The 14297-nt window shown below is 46.2% G+C and overlaps 1 pseudogene; it reads left to right on the top strand.

Moving 5' to 3' along the window:
* The first annotated feature begins 13574 nt into the window (after positions 1-13574).
* On the top strand, positions 13575-13674 carry LOC117358332 (annotated as a pseudogene).
* The last annotated feature ends 623 nt before the right edge of the window (positions 13675-14297 follow it).

Here is a 14297-nt window from a genome sequence, read left to right as displayed (position 1 = left end):
GCGAGCTACCAGTCGATCACGATCGACCTATTGGGCACCCCTGCCCTAGAGGAAAGGAGAGACAGGGGAGATGATTCAGACGTTCAAATACTTGAAAGGTATTAACGTAGAACAAAATCTTTTCCAGAGAAAGGAAAATGGTAAAACCAGAGGACATAATTTGAGGTTGAAGGTGGTAGATTCAGGGGCAATGTTAGGAAATTCTACTTTACGGAGAGGGTAGTGGATGCCTGGAATGTGCTCCCGAGAGAGGTGGTGGAGAGTAAAACTGTGACTGAGTTCAAAGAAGCGTGGGATGAACACAGAGGATTTAGAATCAGAAAATAATATTAAATATTGAACTGCCAGGACTGGGCAGACTTGCACGGTCTGTGTCTGTATATGGCCGTTTGGGGGAGGATGGGCTGGAGAGGGCTTCAATGGCTGGGAGGGTTTAGATGGGATGGAGTAGGTTTTAATGGAGATTTCGGCAGTTGGAACCCAAGCACAGTACCTGGTAAAGCTTTGGATTCTTGCCCAGAAATAGCTAAGAAGAAAAAATTTAAAAATTTAAATTGAATCAGGTTGGGCAGACTGGATGGACTATTCGGGTCTTTATCTGCCGTCATCTACTATGTTACTATGTTACTCAGGGGGGGGGGGGAAGATTTCATGGAGACACCAGGAAGTACTTCTTCACCGAAAGGGTAATTGATTGATGGAATGGTCTTCCACGCCAGGTAGTCGAGGCCAGAACCACGCTCGACTTCAAGGGACGATGGGACAGACAGGTGGGGTCTCTCCAGAGGAATGCTTAAAAGATGGATTCCCGAAGAAGGGAGGGAGGGTTCTTAAGTGGGCAGACTTGTTGGGCCGTCGGCCCTTTTCTGCCGTCATACTCTATGTTTCTATGTTTCTATACAGAGTAAGCCACTCCTAGGTCCAAATCAACTGCCAGCCTACAGGAGAAAAGGGTAAAATGTCAGTGCGTTTGAATTATTAAGGCTTCCTCATGAACCCCTGAAAGGATAAGGCAGGTTGTAGGAAAAGAAAGATGGATTTAGAGATGTAGGATGTTCTTCGTTGCACTGGAAGAAAGGGAAGTAAGGAGGTCAGAGAATAAAGCCCAGAGGTTTCTGTCATTGAAAGCAAGGGAAATAAATCCCACTTATCTCAAGCCGTCCTCCTTGTTACAGAGCCCATATGATAACCACAGTGCACATATGAGAGCTATGAACCTACACACACTGTTTGGAATGTTGAAGGTTAGTGGAAGTGAGCACAAATGTCTTGTACCTACCTATGCACAAGTATCAGGAATAGGTCACAAGATCTGTCCGTATCACAGGAACAGCTTCACGATGAGATGCTAGCCACAGGAGGAGGTTAGCTGGGCCCGAACACCTGCAAAGAGGGGAAGCATGTTAATACATTGGAAAAGTCCCCCCTCAAACAGTCAGAACACCTACATTTACCCTATAGCTTCAGAAAAAGGCAACTGAACTATAGGTTTGATTTGTACTTAAAACAAATGGGGTGCTAAATCAACATATATTCTAAACTAACATCTGCATGTTATTATATGGATGGGTTACTTCATGTGTTGATTTAGGACTTTTGTTTTTGGTTTAAAAAAAAAGTCCTAAATTGCTAGCTCTTACCAGGCCATCAAGAAGCACATTATGATGCCCTTGTATGGTGACGATGAAAGTCTTGGACATCCAACCTGCAACAAGAGTATGAAAGCTGTTAGCTATTTGAAATGTGGTCAATTCATCATAAGGCCTGCTAATGGAATAATATACAGGAGCAACATAGTGAGTCAGCCAAAAAACAAAGATAGCTATATTAGATTCTCACCTATTATTCCACCTTTAATACCTGAGCTGCTACCAATAGCTTCTTGCTTTGGTGGTCAGGGACATCTGAGATTTAACTGCTGCCTAGAGAAAGATGCATGATCACATTCAGTCACATGAGAGAGAAAAAGAGATAGAGACAGAGAGAGATAGAGAGAAGCTTTTTGGGATTCACATAAATATACTCACCATTATCCCAAGAAATGGGCCCTTATTAGGTTGTCTCTGATAGTGCTGCCCGATTCATGATTCGAATCGGTTCACCGATTCACTTCGGGTGAATCGATTCGAATCGGTTAAAAAAAAAAATTGCCTGACCCTCCCCCCTCGCCCTCTAAAGCAGGAACGGCAGCTGCCGCACCTGCTTTAGAGGGTGAGGGTCAGTCAGGAAGTGCTGCTGTCAGCTTCTCTCCTTTGGCGTCCAGCTTCCGGCTTCCACACCCCTGGCCTTCCACTTCCCCCCCCGGCCTCCCCGCACTGTTTACCTTCCAGGAACAGCTTGCAAACAAGATCGCGGTGCTAACTATCTTAGTACCACTTCGGAGCTGTTTCCTCTGTCGTGATCCCGCCCCTTCTCTGACATCAGAGGAGGGGCGGGACCGCGACGGAAGAAACAGCTCCGAAGCGGTACTAAGATCGCTAGCACCTCGATATTGTTTGCAGGCTGTTCCTGGAAGGTAAACAGTGTGGGGAGGCCAGGGGGGAAGCCGGACCCCAGTGGGAGGCCAGGGGGAACACGCAGGCCTTCCGGGGAGGGGGGAGTGAGCAGTCCTTCGGGGCGGGACAGGCAAGTATCAGGGGGGACAGGCAGGCAGGCCTTCAAAGGGGGGGACAGGTCTTCAAGGGGGGGACAGGCCTTTAGGGGGGACAGGCAGGCCTTCAGAGGTGGTATTGGCCTTCAAGGGGGGGACAAGCCTTCAAGAGGGAGACAGGCTTTCAAAGGGGGGGACAGGACTTCAAGGGGGGAACAGGCCTTTAGGGGGGAGGCAAGCCTTCAGGGGTGGGATAAGCCTTTAAGGGGGGAGTGGGCCTTCAAAGGGGGGGCAGGTCTTTCAAGAGGGGGACAGGCCTTCAGGGGGGACAGCAGGCCTTCGGGGGGACAGGCAGGCCTTCAGGGGTGGGATAGGCCTTCAAGGGGGGAACAAGCCTTCAAGAGGGAGACAGGCTTTCAAAGGGGGGGACAGGTCTTCAAGGGGGGAACAGGCCTTTAGGGGGGGAGGCAAGCCTTCAGGGGTGGGATAGGCCTTCAAGGGGGGGACAAGCCTTCAAGGGGGGAGGTGGGCCTTCAAAGGGGGGACAGGCCTTCAGGGGGGACAGCAGGCCTTCGGGGGGACAGGCAAGCCTTCAAAGCGGGGACAGGTCTTCAAGGGGGGGATAGGCCTTCAGGGGGTGGGATGCAGACCTTGAAGGGGGGGAAAAGCCTTCAAGGGGGAAACAGGCCTTCAGGGATTGTGGCGCAGGCCTTTAAGGGTGGGGTGCAGGCCTTCAGGGGGGACAGACCTTCAAGGGGGTACAGACCTTCAGGGGAGGGGGGCCCTGGTATAAAAGTACACAGGGGAGGAAAGGGGGTTCAAAGAGATGTGCATATGCCGGTTATCCAGGTTGAGGATCTCAGGAAACGGGATCACCTGCTAAGGCGACAAGAACAGGCCTTCCTTGAGGGGGTGAGGGAGGAAATGCGTGCAGAAGCCGGTGTAATGAGTTCAGAGTGTGGCTCTTTGTGATCAGCCTATCAGAATAAATAGATGACAATGCTTGAGTAACTGTAAACCACTTAATCATAAAATCTGCAGAAAAGCCGCTATTGTGATATCATAAAACCCTCCTCTGTTATGTCACAATGGTCTTCTACTTGCCTCACTTACTTATGCTACATTTTGATGTTTACAGTGGAGTACGTGATTTGTGCGTTCTGTTATTAGCATTTGAAGAAAATAAAGCAGTAAAGAATGTCATGTTCAAAAGTATTGAGTACATACCTGACTGTATCCTGTTTCCCTCTTGTCAAGGAGCAGCAGCAGCGCAGGCACCCCCTCAGGAGGTGGCAGCAGCGACCCCATCCTGGGCCCCGGAGGAGGGAGAGGAGGTCATGGAGGGAGCCTCACCCTGTCCTCACAGGAAGAGGAGGAGGAGGAGGAATCAGGGGGAGACTCCCCTTGGCTGCCTCCTGCAGCAGCAACACCACCACCACTCCCCCCACCCCTGCCGTCTGCTCCACCACTGCCCCCAGGACCACCACCATCACTGCCTCCACTGCCCACAGGACCCCCTCCCCCATCCCCTGTTGGACTTTCCCCTTCCCCATCCAAAGCCCTTCCCCTCACTCTCCTGCCCTTCCTGTTCCTGATCCCATCCCACCCCGTTTCCTTGCTGCCCCCCCCCCCAGGAGCAGCCTGACCAGCCTCAGGAGGGGGCGGGCAGGCAGACTGACTCCCTCTGCCCTCTTGGAGGAGGTGCGGTTGTTGAGAGGGTGCCTGGAGAGGCTGGAACATGCCCTCTTTCGGCTGGTAGCTCTCCATGACTGCACCTCTTCCTCCCCCCCCCCTCTCCTGAGGTAGCTCAAGCTGCTCTTGGGGGGCACCCAGTCTCTCTTTCCCTTTGTTATGTGTTTATATATAGTTAATGAAAAAATTTTAAAAAGTTAAATTTAAAAAATAGTTTCTATTGGTTTATAGGTTTCCTGTGTGGTTTTATCTTTGTACCATCTTCAGTTTAGTGGACAGAGTGCAAGGTAGATAGGGTTCAGGAGGTACTGCTGAATGGGCCCTGCCATTGCTTTTCAAAATAACAACAAGGTGACATATAGAAAGTTTGACAATCTTTATTGGTGTCTATCATTCTATTACCTGCTAGCCACTCAGATGTAGAATCATTGCAGAATCCAGGAAAGAAGCAAGCGAGTGTAACGGTATGCAACTGTAGCTAGATGAGGTGAGATGATATGCCAGCTATGATCTGCAAAGTAAGCCACTCCCGGTTCCAAAGCAAATGCCTACATCAGGAAGAGGAAATAAGTCACGGTGGTAGAATTGTTGAATAACGGGCTGCTGCTAGGAACAGTCAGGCTCTACAACAGGAGGATGCCCAAATGAGACATGTGGGTTTTTCTTCCTTTCACTGAAGGCAATGGAAGTAAAGCCAAGATTTCTCAATCTATCCTCCTGGTTCTGGAGTTGTATGGTAACTACACCCTCCAGCCTGCTGCTTTGGTAAACGAGGTGTGGAAACAGTAACATACTTCCCTATAAACCACAAAGATGCTCATGTCTGCACAGGTCTCAGCAAGACAAAACAGGATTTGACAGTACCGCAGCAAGAACTGCACTTGGCTGTCCAGGACACCTAAAAACGGAAAAGAGGGGAAGCCAGTTTACACATTGGAAATGTTACTAGGGTTGACTATATATACATATATATATAACTTCAGAAACAGGAGATTCAACCCCCATGATCAAAATCTGTCCTCCCTTTCCTGAAGCAATGTGTTAACCCCCTTTATGTTGAGCTGGTTAGCTTACATGAATAGTATGGGGTGACACACTCGTTAGATCTCACTGTGGTGTAGTGGTTAGAGCAACAGCCTTAATGTGCTGATGGTGTGGGTTCAAATCTCACCAAATCACTTGTAATCCTTCACTACTCCAGGTCTGTTACATAAAGTTGTGATAAATGTTTCAGCACCCGTTTAGAGCTCATTTGAGGGAATATGCTAAATTAAATATATATGACTGCACGTAAGAGCAGGAATGCATGGCATGGTGGCCTATGAGCCCAAAATTATCATCAATTTACTATTCTCTCTGAAATTCATCAAGGATACCCGTGTGAAGAGAAAAATAAAAGTGTGAAACATGTTAGCATTGTGAACATTTATTTCATTCATCAGAAGTACTCAGGTGTACTTCAGGTATAGTTATAACAGTCAAGTGAAGGATACTAGAGTAAGCAAACAAAGGTTACCATATATCATTCTCACCTATAACTCTTTGCCCAGGTGCAAGCTGGTATGCTGACCTGCTCTTCTGGCCTCTGGCAAACACATTGGGGTGATGAGCACAGTCAACCTGAAATGAAGAGTAGAGAGCAATATGTTAGAAAGACCTATGTATCAAAAATTAAACACTGAAGTTGTGGCAGAATGTCACATCACAGTCTCCAAATAACACCTAGAATTAACAAAAGCACAAACACACTTTTGGACTCCTTTTTAAAAGAGATAGCTGCAGCTGAACCCTTTTTATAATAAGGATGCCTAACCCATTAAGCATCCATTAGGAGTTTTCCATCTGAACCATGTGCACTGATTGGATGTCCCCCCCCCCCCCCCCCCCCCCCCCCAACACAACTGAGCTATTGTTATCAATGAGTTCTTACATGGAACCATTCCTCAACTGATTTTGACCTGCCTGTAATTTGATTCTATGAGTAAAACCTCTCAGGTGTGTGAACACATTCATTTTACTTACATATCCATTTTGCTGGCACCAAAGTTTCTAACAGCATGGGTGCTGTTGCAACTAACACACCTGGACTGAATTTCTTATCACTCATTTTGTCAGCCTGTGGAATGGAGAGAGATAGAGTTGTGGGAGATATCAGGAGTACCAAAAAGTACAACGAGAACCATTATAAGCAATAACACACAATGGAGGTCCACAAAAAGAAGTCAGTTCAGCCTAGTTTTTTTGTTTTTTTGTCATAAGGACACCTAAGTAGCTTGCAATATATCATTCTCACCTGGACTTGCTATCTGAGCTGCTAACAAGCTGGTGCTGTGAAGCCACTTCTAGAAAAGATAAAAAACATTTTAGAAAGACATCTATTATAAATTACTATAGCTGCTAATGGCTCTGTAGAATAGAGAGAGTTGGGGGGCAGATATAGGAAAGAAAAGGTTAAAAGACTATGAGAAAGAATAAGGTCTCAAAAGTCAGCATAAGCAATAAGACAGAATAGAAAGGAAAACCCCTACTCACCTGGACCTTCTTATACCCATGCGCGCTTATGTCTGTCACTCATGCTCAGGTTTTGGTGGGAAGCGTTAACGATGCCTATTGGGTGCCATTTGGGGTGGCATAATTTGTTATGCCTACTAACCACACCCACCACACCTCATTGAGTGTCCTATGGGAGTGTGTGTGAAAGTGTTCTATAAGTAGCTTGGAAAGCTGGCTGCACTTTGCAACATGGCTCTGAAGAGGAAATCTAATTTTCTGCCAGGATAGTTGCAGATCCTTGTGGCTCAAGTCGGGGCCAACTATGATGCCCTCTTTGAGAGGGAAGCCGATAGGATTGGCACAGAAGACCAGCAGGCTATCTGGAGGAGGATCTGTAGTGACATGGATGCAGTTCACCATTAGGGCCGTGATACAGAGGCTCTGAAAAAACAGTGGTGTGCCCTGTGGAGAGAGGTCCGTCGGAAGCTAGAACTGATCAATGTGCAGGGTCCTTGCGGCGACCACCAACTGACTATCCTGGAGAGTGAGGTGATGGACATAGTGGGTCCTGGAACAGCACCTGTTGTGGGAGGTATTGATACTTCCCTGTGGCGCCAAGGTACGAACACTACATAGAAGCCATTGCCTTTATTTTTTATTTTTTCTAATTCTTTATTAATTTACAAAACTACAACAGTGCAATACAACCAATGCAATTCATAGTACTACAATAAAAGCTATTGCCTGTTTTGATACTCTTGCCAGCCTAACATGTGGAATAGGTTGCCTATGTTCCATATCTTAGCCTGCTTGATACTTTGTAAATGACCAGATGCAAAGATGTACAGTATTGTGACCTGTGATGCAATTCAAATGATGTTCTCAGATGTTATCTTTTCAACTGATACCAATGTGTATTTTCTTGTCTTTTTGCAGAGGTGTCCCATCCTCCTTCTGATAGGGATGAAGGGGAAGAGGAAGAGGAGGAGGAGGAAGAGGCCAGGCTATCGTGTGCCGCCCCTCCTCCTCAAACCACTGCACCAGCACCCCCCCCTTCATTCCCACGATGACAACAGGGCAGCAGAGGAAGGGGAAGTGTTGGAGGGGGATGAAGAAGTGGTTGAGGTCAGAGCCCTGGGGGAGGAGGATTTCCATCACGGTGATGAGCTGAAGGCCCCCCCCTGATGAGCACGCCCGTCTAATGGTGGAGGTTGGGAGCAACATCCACCATTGACAGGGCTTGCTCATTAGGGAGGTGGCTGAGATTCAAAAATCCACACGTGTCCTCGCCAGTGAGGCCCAAACCATGAACCAGCACTTGGCCTCCCTGGTAGCAGAGCAGGCTGCTACACGAGCCAAGCAGGCTGGTACATGCTGTGCTCTGGAGGACATGTGTGGCATTCTTAGACACCTTCTCCCCCAGCTCATCACCCAAACTCACTCCCCTGGGGATCCTGGAGCTCAAGTCACCTCCCAGCCCTCTTCCATCCAGGCCCCCACCAGGCAGGGTTCCCCCCGGCCACATCTGCAACCCGTGCCCGGGGAAAGGGAAAGGGACCCCATTAGGACCCACTATGTCCTTCTAACACACTCCCAGGCCAGTCATGCCGCATGGACCCTGTGGCTCCACTGGACCTCCTCCGCATGTACACGCCACAGCCTCTTTATCTCGGTTCAGTCATTGCAGATCTTTCATCCAGATAGCCTCCTGGCCTGAGTGCCAATCCTCATCAGCTTCAACTCCCATAGAGGGCATCATAGTTGGATAATAACTATTACAACCCACCAAGGATCTGCAACTCTCCAGGGGACATAACATCCTAGGAGCCATGTTGCCACCTTCATTCACCACTCCAATTGCAAGCCGCTGAAACTCTGCCATCTATTTGCACCCTGGATATTTGTCTCACTTCACAGAGGTGGAAACTCTGCCATCTATTTGCACCCTGGACATTTGCCTTGGTGGTGGAAACTCTGGCATCTATTTGCACCCTGGACATTTGTCTCACTTCACAGAGGTGAAAACTCTGGCATCTATTTGCACCCTGGACATTTGCCTTGGAGGTGGAAATTCTGGCATCTATTTGCACCATGTATTATGCATTTTTCCATCTATTATGTACAATGGCAAGCCAATGGATTTTTTTTTTTTTTTTTTTACAATAAAATCAATCAAATAAATTAAACATATAGCTGGTAGTGTGTTTGTGTTTCTGAATATATTTTATTCATTAGGTGCTTCACTGAACTACATTGCTGTTTCATATGCTTTACAGAAGTCTATCCCAACCTTGTCATGAACGACCACCAGGCCAGTTAGGTTTTGAGGATAGCCCTAATGGATATGCATGGGGGTAGATTTGATACCTGACACCTCCATTAGATGCTAGTCTCTCATGCATACTCATTAGGGCTATCCCTTACAATCTTCTTATCCCACCTTTCACAACCTAGCTCCCCCATGCATCAACATCTGTCCCTCTGTTTTCTGTTCTTCTCCTTGATGCAGACCAATGAGGGGGGGGGGGGTGTTGGAACCTACATGGCATCTTTTCTTTCCACCTCAAAACCTAGCGTTTCTCCCTAACCTCCTTTCATCCCCAGTGTCAGCTTTTCACCCTTTCTTTTCCCAAATGCCCTCCCATTCCAGATCTCTCGTTTCCTCCATGACATCTACCATCTCTCCCTTTTATCTTTTCTCATTCCAGACCACTGTCCAGCATCTCTCTCTCTCTCTCTCTCCTAACCTAAGTCTGGCCATTTCTAGACACCTCTCCTGCATTCAACTTAAGAAAATCATTAATATCTATCCCATTTGGTGCAGTAGCCGCCTTGGTCCATAACATTTTTCCCATGTCTAAACACAACTTCACATCCATTCCACTTGGAGTTAATTGAAAGCTGTGGGCCCTCTCTGCAGTTTCTTTTTGGTGTAGTCTGCTGACACGGAAAATGGAGGTGGAGACATTGGGGGCAGACCATGACATTATGAAAGCAGGGAGAGTGGTGGGAGTGGGCCTCTGTGTCTAACCTGGGCTGGCCCCTTCTTTTCCCTAACAATTGATTCCCCTCCACACTTAACACAAAAGCAAAGTTCTCAACCATTCCTCACAGCAACACCCAGAAAAATCCATACACAAAAGAAATATAGATAATGGGGATGGGGGAGTGGCAAAGGCAGAAGGTAGTACAAAGGACAACAGCAAGGTCATAGCTTAAAGTCTCATCATAGAGGAAATCGAACACCACAAGCACCAATTCACATGGGGGTCTTAAAAGGCAAAAATTGCAGTAGCAAAGCCCTCTGCTACTATGCTACTATTAGGCCTATGCACGCCTAATTAGCGTCTGACATCATAGGCACCGTTAGAACTTCCTGCGAAAACATTCAAATCTGATTGCACGTGCTTTAGATGTAGTTTTGCCAAGTACAGCTGTATTGACTTTTTAATCATTTCCTTCAGAGCTCTAAGCTTTGACACGAAGCTGTATGTCATCTGCTTAGTCTGCTCTGTTACTATGCTCTAAACAAAGTTCCTTCTATAGCTCTATGCCTTCAGGCACTGCTTTTATCTTCCATACATTAGGGGTTCAAGTAGTGAGTGAGGTTAGCAAATAGTTTATATTCATTTTTCACCTAGGAAACCTGCAAACTGTTTAGCCATGCCTTTGCTTAAAACATATTTTGCTTCAGCTTTTATTATCTGCAGCCATTGTCTTATTTTTAAAGCAGCCTGTTCTCTCTCATCCTGAACCCCCTCCCCCCAACACCCCTCCCCCCAACACCCCCTCCAACTCTCAAGCCAAACTGCATTTACCAGTACTAATGTCTCTAGGATCCATCTCAACACATGTATTGTCCTTCAACACCTGTCCAAGCCCTCTGAAGTTTTAGTTAACTCTTATACCTGTTGCCCAGTGCCTATATTGCATAAAAAGAAACATATTCCTACTAGTATGGCTTGTAGTTGAGAGCAAATGAAAGTATCTGATGCACCTGTGCCTGAAAACTGCAGAATGCTGATGAAAAACAGCAAAGTCCACCACTTATGAGAGCAGTTATGATGCTGTGAAAAAGAGGGAAGGTGAGGGTGGGATTTGAACCGTGGTGCTTGAGAAAACAGACAAGGCACATTGACCTTGTATGCCACTAATGGCTTCTTTCAGACTGGGGAGAGGTTTCCTCCCATTACAGCTTAGGATATGTTAATCATGGCAAGATGTAAATAAAAGTGCCCGCAAACTGCAGTTGAAAAACAGCAAAGTCCACCATATATATGCTCCTTTGAGAGCTAATAGGAAGCTTTTAGGATGCTGAGGGTGGGATTTGAACCAGGGTGCTTGACAAAACAGACAAGGTACATTAACCTGGTGAGCCACAAATGGCATCTTCCTGGCAGAGGGGAAGTTTCCGGCCATGACAGCTTAGGATGTCCTAGCCATAGGAAGGTGAAAATATGTTTGCCTGGAAAAGGAAATGCACTGATAAAAATGCCAAAGTCCCTCATCAAGACCCTCTTATAACAGCTAATAGGAAGCTGTTAAAAGGAGGGAAGCTGGGATTTGAACCGGGGTGCTTGAGAAGAAGGACAATCTGGTGTAATTGTAATATCATTCCTAAGCATATGATACATAGGCAGGTCAGTCAAGTATGATATGAAAGGGCAGTGAGATCCACCTGAGTAGAAGCTAATGTAGCTCTATGGGTTAAAGTCCTGGGGTGATCATACAGAGGTTGTGAGCTCAATACCCAGTGCATTTTTTTAATTATGGCCTACTACCTTGAAGGTGCAGCTTGATGATCTCACAATGGGGTCAGCTTTGTGAAGTTGAAGAGCTCCATTTTGCAATGAGGGAAAATGCATGTTAAGGTCTATATCTGGTTTTTCTTTTTTTAAGCGCTGATAAATGAAGTAATGTGTGCAATAATGATATATTTTTCATGTTCTTTCTTTGCTTTTAAGAAAGAGCTGATTGCAGCACTGTTTGTTGAGAAAAAAGGGGGCTCTGTTTAAGCAGGAAAGCCAAAGGTGGTGTAATGAGTAAATCATATTACTGTTTGGGCAGAAAAGTACTATATTTTCCATGCAATATGTTTATATTGATGTGCTCTATTGATATGGTGGTTTATTAAATCTATTAGGAGAGAGAAAGAAGAAAAAAACCAACATTCAAACTCACTATAAGAACAACTTAAGCTGCCTCTGTGTTGGACGACTAAGCTTTCCTATGCCAGGCGGCCAGGTGATGATGGTCTGGAGGCTGAATTTTAAAGGTGTGATTAATATTTTTATGAGGGTGGGGGGGAGGGTCGGTGATCACTGGGGTAGTGTGTGTGGGGTCTGTGTTATGTGTTTTCAGTGCTTATCTGGTGAGTTTAGGTGGGTTTTTGTGACTTAGACCATGCTTTACATGGTCTAAGTCACAACGTCCAAGTTCCTTCGATCCCAGCCTGTATAACTTTCGGTTATACATGCTGTACGACAGTGGTCTCAAACTCAAACCCTTTGCAGGGCCACATTTTGGATTTGTAGGTACTTGGAGGGCCGCAGAAAAAATAGTTAATGTCTTATGAAAGAAATGACAATTTTGCATGAGGTAAATCTCTTTATAGTTTATAAATCTTTCCTTTTGCCTAAGTCTTAATAACAATATTGTCATTTATAGCTAAAGAGACATATGATCAAGAAACTTTTATTTTACTTTTGTGATTATGATAAATATACTGAGGGCCTCAAAATAGTACCCGACGGGCCGCATGTGGCCCCCGGGCCGCGAGTTTGAGACCACTGCTTTACGACTAAGTCTAAGCAGGCCTACGTCCCGCCCAACTCCCACCCTCGACACTCCTCCTGAAACACCCCGTTTAGCTTTGGTCATTCAGCGGCACTATGAAGGCCTAGGTCATTTAGAAATACGTCCAAAACCCGTTTTTAGCATTGGCACTTGGACGTGTTTGAGAAATATTCATCCAAGTGCCGACTAGGCCAGTTTTTAACGTTTTTCCCTTTCGATTATGAGCCCCACTCACTCTTGCCCCTTGTAGCTTCCCTAAAAATGGCTGCTTTGACCTCTCATGGCAGCTTGAGGTACTTTGTGTAATGCCATGAGCTGCCGTGAGAAGTCACAAAAGACTTTCTCTTAGGAAAGCTACAAGGGGCATGAGTGAGTGGCCATGGCTTCTGCCCCCAACTCTCCACAGACCACCAGAGACATCAGGTAGAACCAGGGAGCTTATCTAGAGGCAGGGGCTGAGGATGGGTGTGAGGCATTTCAGGGGTGGACTTCTTCATGCTAGTGAGCTAGAGAAAGAGAGGGCTTTGTCAGTGGTGGTGGTGGGGCGGGGGGGGGGGGGGGGGAGAGGAGAGGGATCAGGGGGTTTAAAAGGAGAAAAAAGTGTTATGTGGGTACTAGCCGATATTCAGCCAGCACTCACATAACTTGCAGATCCCAGTAGAATATTGGCCGGGACCCCTATAAGCCCTGGCAGCCAGCATCAGCCACATAAGCCCCCAGTATTCAGTGTCAGTGCTTAGACATGACTTGGCACTGAATATCTGAGGCTAATCTAGCTGGTGACAGTCAGCATTAAAAAAATACTGACCACCGCTGGCTGAATATCAGCCAGCTTGTTTTTACAAATAAGTTTGGATCCTTCTTGGTTTTCAGAAATGTCGATTATTTGTACTGATAATGTCATGAGGTAAATTGATGTACATTGCACTTTACTGATCCAATTAAAATTCAAATATAAGAAACAAAAAATAATTCCTTGAGATTAGAACACATCTGCAACTCAGTAGGCAGCACAAATACTAAAATTGGAATGATACAGAGAAGATTAGCATAGTTCCTGCACAAGGATGACATGCAAAGTCAGACAGCTCAGGAGAGAGTGTGGTGCAGTAGTTAAAGCTACAGCCTGAACACTCTGAGGTTGTGGGTTCAAACCCACACTGCTCCCTGTGCCCCTGGGCAAGTCACTTAATTCCCCCATTTCCCCGAGTACATTAGATAGATTGTAAGCCCACCAGGACAGGCAGGGGAAAAATGCTTGAGTACCTGAATAAATTCATGTAAACCATTCAGAGCTCTCCTGGGAGAACAAGTTTGAAAACTGATTAAATAAATAATTAATCAAGGACCCTCTACTGACAATAAATGATTCCTAGCAACACCAACAGAAGAGATCTCATGTTACTCATACTTTTGAGAATGGAGATTTCTTACAAAAGCATATCCCTTCCAGGGTGCGGGTGTTCAAGTATTAGGGCTCCTTTTACAAAGGTGCACTAGGGCCTTAATGCACTCAATAGCGCGTGTTAAATTCCCAAGCACGCTAGCCACTACCGCCTCCTTTTTAGGAGGTGGTAGATTTTCAGCTACCGCACACTATAGCGCACCTTTGTAAAAGGAGCCCTTAGTACCTTAAAAACCAAGTAATACTTTAAATTTCATGAGTGGCTATTGGAAGCCAATACAAGGATTTCAGTTCTGGGGTAGTATCCTGTATGCTATTTTT

The sequence above is a fragment of the Geotrypetes seraphini genome, chromosome 3 (assembly GCF_902459505.1).
Source record: "Geotrypetes seraphini chromosome 3, aGeoSer1.1, whole genome shotgun sequence".
NCBI classification, from domain to species: domain Eukaryota; kingdom Metazoa; phylum Chordata; class Amphibia; order Gymnophiona; family Dermophiidae; genus Geotrypetes; species Geotrypetes seraphini.
This window is presented reverse-complemented; position numbering and strand designations above follow the sequence as displayed.